At 42.2% G+C, this 11,819-nt stretch overlaps 1 long non-coding RNA gene across 1 annotated transcript; it reads left to right on the top strand.

The window, feature by feature from the left end:
* The first annotated feature begins 4,303 nt into the window (after positions 1–4,303).
* LOC127921623 (uncharacterized) lies at positions 4,304–7,736 on the top strand. The gene is made up of 3 exons (XR_008109151.1): positions 4,304–4,332; positions 7,502–7,574; positions 7,689–7,736. It is a non-coding gene; the product is annotated as an uncharacterized LOC127921623 (long non-coding RNA).
* Positions 7,737–11,819: the final 4,083 nt, after the last annotated feature.

The raw sequence follows: 11,819 nt of genomic DNA, 5'->3' as shown, positions 1-11,819 counted from the left end.
ATACATGGAGGTGTAATATCCTGACCTAGTGAGATATACATGGAGGAGGTTTAATATCCTGACCTAGTGAGATATACATGGGAGGAGGTTTAATATCCTGACCTAGTGAGATATACATGGAGGAGGTTTAATACCCTGACCTAGTGAGATATACATGGAGGAGGTTTAATATCCTGACCTAGTGAGATATACATGGAGGAGGTTTAATATCCTGACCTAGTGAGATATACATGGAGGTTTAATATCCTGACCTAGTGAGATATACATGGAGGTTTAATATCCTGACCTAGTGAGATATACATGGAGGAGGTTTAATATCCTGACCTAGTGAGATATACATGGAGGAGGTTTAATATCCTGACCTAGTGAGATATACATGGAGGTTTAATATCCTGACCTAGTGAGATATACATGGAGGAGGTTTAATATCCTGACCTAGTGAGATATACATGGAGGAGGTTTAATATCCTGACCTAGTGAGATATACATGGAGGTTTAATATCCTGACCTAGTGAGATATACATGGAGGAGGTTTAATATCCTGACCTAGTGAGATATACATGGAGGAGGTTTAATATCCTGACCTAGTGAGATATACATGGAGGTTTAATATCCTGACCTAGTGAGATATACATGGAGGAGGTTTAATATCCTGACCTAGTGAGATATACATGGAGTGAGGTTTAATATCCTGACCTAGTGAGATATACATGGAGGTTTAATATCCTGACCTAGTGAGATATACATGGAGGAGGTTTAATATCCTGACCTAGTGAGATATACATGGAGGTTTAATATCCTGACCTAGTGAGATATACATGGAGGAGGTTTAATATCCTGACCTAGTGAGATATACATGGAGGAGGTTTAATATCCTGACCTAGTGAGATATACATGGAGGTTTAATATCCTGACCTAGTGAGATATACATGGAGGAGGTTTAATACCCTGACCTAGTGAGATATACATGGAGGAGGTTTAATATCCTGACCTAGTGAGATATACATGGAGGAGGTTTAATATCCTGACCTAGTGAGATATACATGGAGGTTTAATACCCTGACCTAGTGAGATATACATGGAGGAGTTTTAATATCCTGACCTAGTGAGATATACATGGAGGAGGTTTAATATCCTGACCTAGTGAGATATACATGGAGGAGGTTTAATATCCTGACCTAGTGAGATATACATGGAGGAGGTTTAATATCCTGACCTAGTGAGATATACATGGAGGAGGTTTAATATCCTGACCTAGTGAGATATACATGGAGGTTTAATATCCTGACCTAGTGAGATATACATGGAGAGGTTTAATATCCTGACCTAGTGAGATATACATGAGTGAGGCTTAACATCCTGACCTAGTGAGATATACATGGAGGTTTAATACCCTGACCTAGTGAGATATACATGGAGGTTTAATATCCTGACCTAGTGAGATATACATGGAGGAGGTTTAATATCCTGACCTAGTGAGATATACATGGAGGAGTTTTAATATCCTGACCTAGTGAGATATACGTGGAGGAGGTTTAATACCCTGACCTAGTGAGATATACATGGAGGAGGTTTAATATCCTGACCTAGTGAGATATACATGGAGGTTTAATAACCTGACCTAGTGAGATATACATGGAGGAGGTTTAATATCCTGACCTAGTGAGATATACATGGGAGGAGGTTTAATATCCTGACCTAGTGAGATATACATGGAGGAGGTTTAATATCCTGACCTAGTGAGATATACATGGAGGAGGTTTAATATCCTGACCTAGTGAGATATACATGGAGGAGGTTTAATACCCCGACCTAGTGAGATATACATGGAGGAGGCTTAATATCCTGACCTAGTGAGATATACATGGAGGAGGTTTAATATCCTGACCTAGAGAGATACATGAGGAGGTTTAATTCCCCTGACCTAGTGAGATATACATGGAGGTTTAATATCCTGACCTAGTGAGATATACATGGAGGTTTAATATCCTGACCTAGTGAGATATACATGGAGGTTTAATATCCTGACCTAGTGAGATATACATGGAGGAGGCATGAATATCCTGACCTAGTGAGATATACATGGAGGAGGTTTAATATCCTGACCTAGGAGATATACATGGAGGAGGTTTAATATCCTGACCTAGTGAGATATACATGGAGGAGGTTTAATATCCTGACCTAGTGAGATATACATGGAGGAGGTTTAATACCCTGACCTAGTGAGATATACATGGAGGTTTAATATCCTGACCTAGTGAGATATACATGGAGGAGGTTTAATATCCTGACCTAGTGAGATATACATGGGAGGAGGTTTAATATCCTGACCTAGTGAGATATACATGGAGGAGGTTTAATATCCTGACCTAGTGAGATATACATGGAGGAGGTTTAATATCCTGACCTAGTGATATATACATGGAGGGGGTTTAATATCCTGACCTAGTGAGATATACATGGAGGAGGTTTAATATCCTGACCTAGTGAGATATACATGGAGGAGGTTTAATATCCTGACCTAGTGAGATATATGGAGGTTTAATATCCTGACCTAGTGAGATATACATGGAGGAGGTTTAATATCCTGACCTAGTGAGATATACATGGAGGAGGTTTAATATCCTGACCTAGTGAGATATACATGGAGGTTTAATATCCTGACCTAGTGAGATATACATGGAGGAGGTTTAATATCCTGACCTAGTGAGATATACATGGAGGTTTAATATCCTGACCTAGTGAGATATACATGGAGGAGGTTTAATATCCTGACCTAGTGAGATACATGGAGGAGGTTTATCCTGACCTAGTGAGATATACATGGAGGTTTAATATCCTGACCTAGTGAGATATACATGGAGGAGGTTTAATACCCTGACCTAGTGAGATATACATGGAGGAGGTTTAATATCCTGACCTAGTGAGATATACATGGAGGAGGTTTAATATCCTGACCTAGTGAGATATACATGGAGGTTTAATACCCTGACCTAGTGAGATATACATGGAGGAGTTTTAATATCCTGACCTAGTGAGATATACATGGAGGAGGTTTAATATCCTGACCTAGTGAGATATACATGGAGGAGGTTTAATATCCTGACCTAGTGAGATATACATGGAGGTTTAATACCCTGACCTAGTGAGATATACATAGAGGAGGTTTAATATCCTGACCTAGTGAGATATACATGGAGGAGGTTTAATATCCCGACCTAGTGAGATATCCATGGAGGAGGTTTAATATCCTGACCTAGTGAGATATACATGGAGGAGGTTTAATACCCTGACCTAGTGAGATATACATGGAGGAGGTTTAATATCCTGACCTAGTGAGATATACATGGAGGTTTAATATCCTGACCTAGTGAGATATACATGGAGGAGGTTTAATACCCTGACCTAGTGAGATATACAACATGGAGGAGGTTTAATATCCTGACCTAGTGAGATATACATGGAGGTTTAATATCCTGACCTAGTGAGATATACATGGAGGTTTAATACCCTGACCTAGTGAGATATACATGGAGGAGGTTTAATATCCTGACCTAGTGAGATATACATGGAGGAGTTTTAATATCCTGACCTAGTGAGATATACATGGAGGGAGTTTTAATATCCTGACCTAGTGAGATATACATGGAGGAGGTTTAATATCCTGACCTAGTGAGATATACATGGAGGTTTAATATCCTGACCTAGTGAGATATACATGGAGGAGGTTTAATACCCTGACCTAGTGAGATATACATGGAGGAGGTTTAATATCCTGACCTAGTGAGATATACATGGAGGAGATTTAATATCCTGACCTAGTGAGATATACATGGAGGAGTTTTAATATCCTGACCTAGTGAGATATACATGGAGGAGTTTTAATATCCTGACCTAGTGAGATATACATGGAGGAGGTTTAATATCCTGACCTAGTGAGATATACATGGAGGAGTTTTAATATCCTGACCTAGTGAGATATACATGGAGGAGGTTTAATATCCTGACCTAGTGAGATATACATGGAGGTTTAATATCCTGACCTAGTGAGATATACATGGATTAGGTTTAATATCCTGACCTAGTGAGATATACATGGAGGAGGTTTAATATCCTGACCTAGTGAGATATACATGGAGGAGGTTTAATATCCTGACCTAGTGAGATATACATGGAGGAGTTTTAATATCCTGACCTAGTGAGATATACATGGAGGAGGTTTAATATCCTGACCTAGTGAGATATACATGGAGGAGGTTTAAAATCCTGACCTAGTGAGATATACATGGAGGAGGTTTAATATCCTGACCTAGTGAGATATACATGGAGGAGGTTTAAAATCCTGACCTAGTGAGATATACATGGAGGAGGTTTAATACCCTGACCTAGTGAGATATACATGGAGGTTTAATATCCTGACCTAGTGAGATATACATGGAGGAGGTTTAATATCCTGACCTAGTGAGATATACATGGAGGAGGTTTAATATCCTGACCTAGTGAGATATACATGGAGGTTTAATACCCTGACCTAGTGAGATATACATGGAGGTTTAATATCCTGACCTAGTGAGATATACATGGAGGAGGTTTAATACCCTGACCTAGTGAGATATACATGGAGGAGGTTTAATATCCTGACCTAGTGAGATATACATGGAGGAGGTTTAATATCCTGACCTAGTGAGATATACATGGAGGAGGTTTAATACCCTGACCTAGTGAGATATACATGGAGGAGGTTTAATATCCTGACCTAGTGAGATATACATGGAGGTTTAAAATCCTGACCTAGTGAGATATACATGGAGGTTTAAAATCCTGACCTAGTGAGATATACATGGGAGGAGGTTTAATATCCTGACCTAGTGAGATATACATGGAGGAGGTTTAATATCCTGACCTAGTGAGATATACATGGAGGTTTAATATCCTGACCTAGTGAGATATACATGGAGGAGGTTTAATATCCTGACCTAGTGAGATATACATGGAGGAGGTTTAATATCCTGACCTAGTGAGATATACATGAAGGAGGTTCAATACCCTGACCTAGTGAGATATACATGGAGGAGGTTTAATATCCTGACCTAGTGAGATATACATGGAGGAGGTTTAATACCCTGACCTAGTGAGATATACATGGAGGAGGTTTAATATCCTGACCTAGTGAGATATACATGGAGGAGGTTTAATACTCCTGACCTAGTGAGATATACATGGAGGAGGTTTAATACTGACCTAGTGAGATATACATGGAGGAGGTTTAATACCCTGACCTAGTGAGATATACATGGAGGAGGTTTAATATCCTGACCTAGTGAGATATACATGGAGGTTTAATATCCTGACCTAGTGAGATATACATGGAGGAGGTTTAATACCCTGACCTAGTGAGATATACATGGAGGAGGTTTAATATCCTGACCTAGTGAGATATACATGGAGGAGGTTTAATATCCTGACCTAGTGAGATATACATGGAGGTTTAATACCCTGACCTAGTGAGATATACATGGAGGAGGTTTAATATCCTGACCTAGTGAGATATACATGGAGGAGGTTTAATACCCTGACCTAGTGAGATATACATGGAGGTTTAATACCCTGACCTAGTGAGATATACATGGAGGTTTAATACCCTGACCTAGTGAGATATACATGGAGGAGGTTTAATATCCTGACCTAGTGAGATATACATGGAGGAGGTTTAATACCCTGACCTAGTGAGATATACATGGAGGAGGTTTAATATCCTGAACTAGTGAGATATACATGGAGGTTTAATACCCTGACCTAGTGAGATATACATGGAGGAGGTTTAATATCCTGACCTAGTGAGATATACATGGAGGTTTAATATCCTGACCTAGTGAGATATACATGGAGGAGGTTTAATATCCTGACCTAGTGAGATATACATGGAGGAGGTTTAATACCCTGACCTAGTGAGATATACATGGAGGAGGTTTAATATCCTGACCTAGTGAGATATACATGGAGGAGGTTTAATATCCTGACCTAGTGAGATATACATGGAGGAGGTTCAATATCCTGACCTAGTGAGATATACATGGAGGAGGTTTAATATCCTGACCTAGTGAGATATACATGGAGGTTTAATATCCCTGACCTAGTGAGATATACATAGAGGAGGTTTAATATCCTGACCTAGTGAGATATACATGGAGGAGGTTTAATATCCTGACCTAGTGAGATATACATGGAGGTTTAATATCCTGACCTAGTGAGATATACATGGAGGAGGTTTAATATCCTGACCTAGTGAGATATACATGGAGGAGGTTTAATATCCTGACCTAGTGAGATATACATGGAGGAGGTTTAATATCCTGACCTAGTGAGATATACATGGAGGAGGTTTAATATCCTGACCTAGTTAGATATACATGGAGGAGGTTTAATATCCTGACCTAGTGAGATATACATGGAGGAGGTTTAATATCCTGACCTAGTGAGATATACATGGAGGTTTAATATCCTGACCTAGTGAGATATACATGGAGGTTTAATACCCTGACCTAGTGAGATATACATGGAGGAGGTTTAATATCCTGACCTAGTGAGATATACATGGAGGAGGTTTAATATCCTGACCTAGTGAGATATACATGGAGGAGTTTTAATATCCTGACCTAGTGAGATATACATGGAGGTTTAATATCCTGACCTAGTGAGATATACATGGAGGGAGGTTTAATATCCTGACCTAGTGAGATATACATGGAGGTTTAATATCCTGACCTAGTGAGATATACATGGAGGAGGTTTAATATCCTGACCTAGTGAGATATACATGGAGGAGGTTTAATATCCTGACCTAGTGAGATATACATGGAGGAGGTTTAATATCCTGACCTAGTGAGATATACATGGAGGTTTAATACCCTGACCTAGTGAGATATACATGGAGGAGGTTTAATACCCTGACCTAGTGAGATATACATGGAGGAGGTTTAATATCCTGACCTAGTGAGATATACATGGAGGAGGTTTAATATCCTGACCTAGTGAGATATACATGGAGGAGGTTTAATATCCTGACCTAGTGAGATATACATGGAGGAGGTTTAATATCCTGACCTAGTGAGATATACATGGAGGTTTAATACCCTGACCTAGTGAGATATACATGGAGGAGGTTTAATATCCTGACCTAGTGAGATATACATGGAGGAGGTTTAATACCCTGACCTAGTGAGATATACATGGAGGAGGTTTAATATCCTGACCTAGTGAGATATACATGGAGTAGGTTTAATATCCTGACCTAGTGAGATATACATGGAGGAGGTTTAATATCCTGACCTAGTGAGATATACATGGAGGCTTAATACCTGACCTAGTGAGATATACATGGAGGAGGTTTAATATCCTGACCTAGTGAGATATACATGGAGGAGGTTTAATATCCTGACCTAGTGAGATATACATGGAGGAGGCTTTAATATCCTGACCTAGTGAGATATACATGGAGGAGGTTTAATATCCTGACCTAGTGAGATATACATGGAGGTTTAATACCCTGACCTAGTGAGATATACATGGAGGAGGTTTAATATCCTGACGTAGTGAGATATACATGGAGGAGGTTTAATATCCTGACCTAGTGAGATATACATGGAGGAGGTTTAATACCCTGACCTAGTGAGATATACATGGAGGAGGTTTAATATCCTGACCTAGTGAGATATACATGGAGGTTTAATACCCTGACCTAGTGTGATATACATGAGGAGGTTTAATATCCTGACCTAGTGATATACATGGAGGAGGTTTAATACCCTGACCTAGTGTGATATACATGGAGGAGGTTTACTATCCTGACCTAGTGAGATATACATGGAGGTTTAATATCCTGACCTAGTGAGATATACATGGAGGAGGCTTTAATATCCTGACCTAGTGAGATATACATGGAGGAGGTTTAATATCCTGACCTAGTGAGATATACATGAGGAGGTTTAATATCCTGACCTAGTGAGATATACATGGAGGTTTAATATCCTGACCTAGTGAGATATACATGGAGGTTTAATATCCTGACCTAGTGAGATATAAGCATGGAGGAGGTTTAATATCCTGACCTAGTGAGATATACATGGAGGTTTAATATCCCACCCTAGTGAGATATACTTGGCGGAGTCTCAATCAAGCTTGTCAGTCTTGACATCTTTCTTAACCCCACCCCAGCTTAGTTTCCTGGATGCCAGGATGATTTTGAGACAAAGAAGGATTATGTTCTACTCTCTTTCAGGCTCTCTCTCTATCTCGACACACACACACACACACACACACACACACACACACACACACACACACACACACACACACACACACACACACACACACACACACACACACACACACACACACACACACACACACACACACACACACACACCTTGTCTATGGAATGCCAGCTGTAGGTTTTTATCACCAAGTCAGAGGCTCCACTCAGATGAGAGTATTATAGTATCATCTGTTAATTTTGCTCATAGCAACAACAACAAGTTTTTTAAAAAGTGTTTATACTTATTCTTACAGAATTTCCACGTGGGAAATTTAATCAAAGTCTAATGGAACTTTATTTTTTTATTTTAACTCGGACAGAAGAATAAGGATAACTTAATTAGCATATCATTGTATATATGGGCCATGTTTCAACGTGCCTTTAGAGGACAATTCATTTAATTTAATTTAATTTCATTTCAATACTCATCGATTCAGCATCTCTAAGACAAAAACAATTTAGGTCAAAAGCGTCCATATTAACAAAGGAAATGGAAGGACTAACAGTACGTAGCAATAATAACCGTAAGATTAAGTTGGGGCGGAGAGAATTAGCCTAGTGGTTAGAGTGTAGAGGCGGCAGGGGTAGCCTAGTGGTTAGAGTGTAGAGGTGGTAGGTAGTCTAGTGGTTAGAGTGTAGAGGAGGCAGGTAGCCTAGTGGTTAGAGTGTAGAGGTGGGTAGGGTAGCCTAGTGGTTAGAGTGCAGAGGTGGCAGGTAGCCTAGTGGTTAGAGTGTAGAGGTGGCAGGTAGCCTAGTGGTTAGAGTGTAGAGGTGGCAGGTAGCCCAGTGGTTAGAGTGTAGAGGTGCAGGTAGCCTAGTGGTTAGAGGTAGAGGAGGCAGGTAGCCTAGTGGTTAGAGTGCAGAGGAGGCAGGTAGCCCAGTGGTTAGAGTGTAGAGGTGGCAGGCAGCCTAGTGGTTAGAGTGTAGAGGTGGCATATAGCCCAGTGGTTAGAGGTAGAGGTGGCAGGTAGCCCAGTGGTTAGAGTGCAGAGGAGGCAGGCAGCCCTCGTGGTTAGAGTGTAGAGGCGGCAGGTAGCCTAGTGGTTAGAGTGCAGAGGCAGGTAGTCCAGTGGTTAGAGTGCAGAGGAGGCAGCCTAGTGGTTAGAGTGTAGAGGTGGCAGGTAGCCTAGTGGTTAGAGTGTAGAGGTGGCAGGTAGCCTAGTGGTTAGAGTGTAGAGGTGGCAGGTAGACTAGTGGTTAGAGTGTAGAGGTGACAGGTAGTCTAGTGGTTAGAGGTAGAGGAGGCAGGTAGCCTAGTGGTTAGAGGTAGAGGTGACAGGTAGTCTAGTGGTTAGAGTGTAGAGAGGCAGGTAGCAGTGGTTAGAGTGCAGAGGTGGCAGGTAGCCTAGTGGTTAGAGTGTAGAGGAGGCAGGTAGCCTAGTGGTTAGAGTGGTAGAGGAGGCAGGTAGCCTAGTGGTTAGAGGTAGAGGAGGCAGGTAGCCTAGTGGTTAGAGGCAGAGGTGGCAGGTAGCCTGGTGGTTAGAGTGTAGAGGTGGCAGGTAGCCTAGTGGTTAGAGTGTAGAGGTGGCAGGTAGCCTAGTGGTTAGAGTGTAGAGGTGGCAGGTAGCCCCGTGGTTAGAGTGTAGAGGCGGGCAGGTAGCCCAGTGGTTAGAGTGTAGAGGTGGCAGGTAGTCCAGTGGTTAGAGTGCAGAGGAGGCAGGTAGCCCAGTGGTTAGAGTGTAGAGGTGGCAGGTAGCCTAGTGGTTAGAGTGTAGAGGTGGCAGGTAGCCCAGTGGTTAGAGTGTAGAGGTGACAGGCAGCCTAGTGGTTAGAGTGTAGAGGTGGCAGGTAGCCTAGTGGTTAGAGTGTAGAGGTGGCAGGTAGCCTAGTGGTTAGAGTGTAGAGGAGGCAGGTAGCCAGTGGTTAGAGTGTAGAGGTGGCAGGTAGCCTAGTGGTTAGAGTGTAGAGGTGGCAGGTAGCCTAGTGGTTAGAGTGTAGAGGCGGCAGGTAGCCTAGTGGTTAGAGTGTAGGGGAGGGCAGGGTAGTCTAGTGGTTAGAGTGTAGGGGGGCAGGCAGCCTAGTGTTTAGAGTGTAGAGGTGGCAGGTAGCCTAGTGGTTAGAGTGCAGAGGTGGCAGGTAGCCTAGTGGTTAGAGTGTAGAGGTGGCAGGTAGCCTAGTGGTTAGAGTGTAGAGGTGGCAGGTAGTCTAGTGGTTAGAGCAGGGGTGTCAAACTCATTTCGCATCGTGGGCCACATACGGCCTAGGGAGATGTCAAGTGGGCCGGACCATTAAATTTAATGAACTATCCTTTTACAAAACATTTCATGAAACACCTCATATTTCCTTAGACAAATGTGCAATTTACTTTTATCATTCACAAATATGCATTGCAACTGATCCAATTGCCACGGAAAATGCAATAAATGACTTGACTCTCTGTTTCAATTGACTGTCTAAATCTGCCGATAGTTCCGAAATCCTCTCTGCTATAGTATTCCTCGTCAGGCTAATATTGTCAAAAGCTTGTCGCCTTCGGGACATACAAGTTCAGCCGCCATCATGCATCGCTTAACAAAGTCACCGTCGAATACGGCTTCGATGCTAATGCTATTCTCGCTGGCAATTAGGTAGCTGGCTTTTACCGCTGCTTCACTGACTTCGGCTCTGGATGAAAGTTGACTGCTGCCTCCTCAGACCCGCCAGCAAATTGCTAATCTTATCTCTTCTCAGTTGTCCTTGCAAGCCGTCATTTTTTTCGCTGTGATGAGTCTCGTAGTATGTCGAATATTATATTCCCTTCAATACCGAAACTTGTTGCAAACACACCAAGCACAAAAGGTTTTCCGTGCATCTCTGTAAATAAATAGACGTGGTCCATTTTTATTTGAAAATTTACACCCTTATCTACTTTCTTTCTCCGTTTGGGATAACGACATTTTGCCACGAGGGTGTAGCGAGAGGTAGAGACCAAGGTATTAACAACGTCGTAACAAGCAGCAGAGATGGCGATTGATACCGTCTGGGCTGTTTTCAGTCTGTCTCAGTGATGCGGCTTGTCTTCTACTCTGATGGAAAGAGTGCGCCCCTCAGCGGATAATCCATGAATTGCAGCCAATTAAAATATTAATTCCATGCCTTATGCATTTTTTCCACTTTCAAATTATCCTGCGGGCCTGATCGAACCTCCTGGGGGCTGCTCCCGGCCCGCGGGCCGTATGTTTGACACCCCCTGGGTTAGAGTGTAGAGGTGGCAGGTAGCCTAGTGGTTAGAGTGTAGAGGTGGCAGGTAGCCTAGTGGTTAGAGTGTAGAGGTGGCAGGTAGCCTAGTGGTTAGAGTGTAGAGGTGGCAGGTAGCCTAGTGGTTAGAGTGTAGAGGTGGCAGGTAGCCTAGTGGTTAGAGTGTAGAGGTGGCAGGTAGCCTAGTGGTTAGAGTGTAGAGGAGGCAGGGTAGCCTAGTGGTTAGAGTGTAGAGGTGGCAGGTAGCCTAGTGGTTAGAGTGTAGAGGAGGCAGGGTAGGCTAGTGGTTAGAGTGTAGAGGTGGCAGGTAGCCTAGTGGTTAGAGTTT

The sequence above is a fragment of the Oncorhynchus keta genome, unplaced genomic scaffold, assembly GCF_023373465.1.
Source record: "Oncorhynchus keta strain PuntledgeMale-10-30-2019 unplaced genomic scaffold, Oket_V2 Un_contig_22798_pilon_pilon, whole genome shotgun sequence".
Lineage (NCBI taxonomy): Eukaryota > Metazoa > Chordata > Actinopteri > Salmoniformes > Salmonidae > Oncorhynchus > Oncorhynchus keta.
Note: the sequence above shows the minus strand (reverse complement) of the source record. Positions and strands in the feature narration are given on the sequence as shown.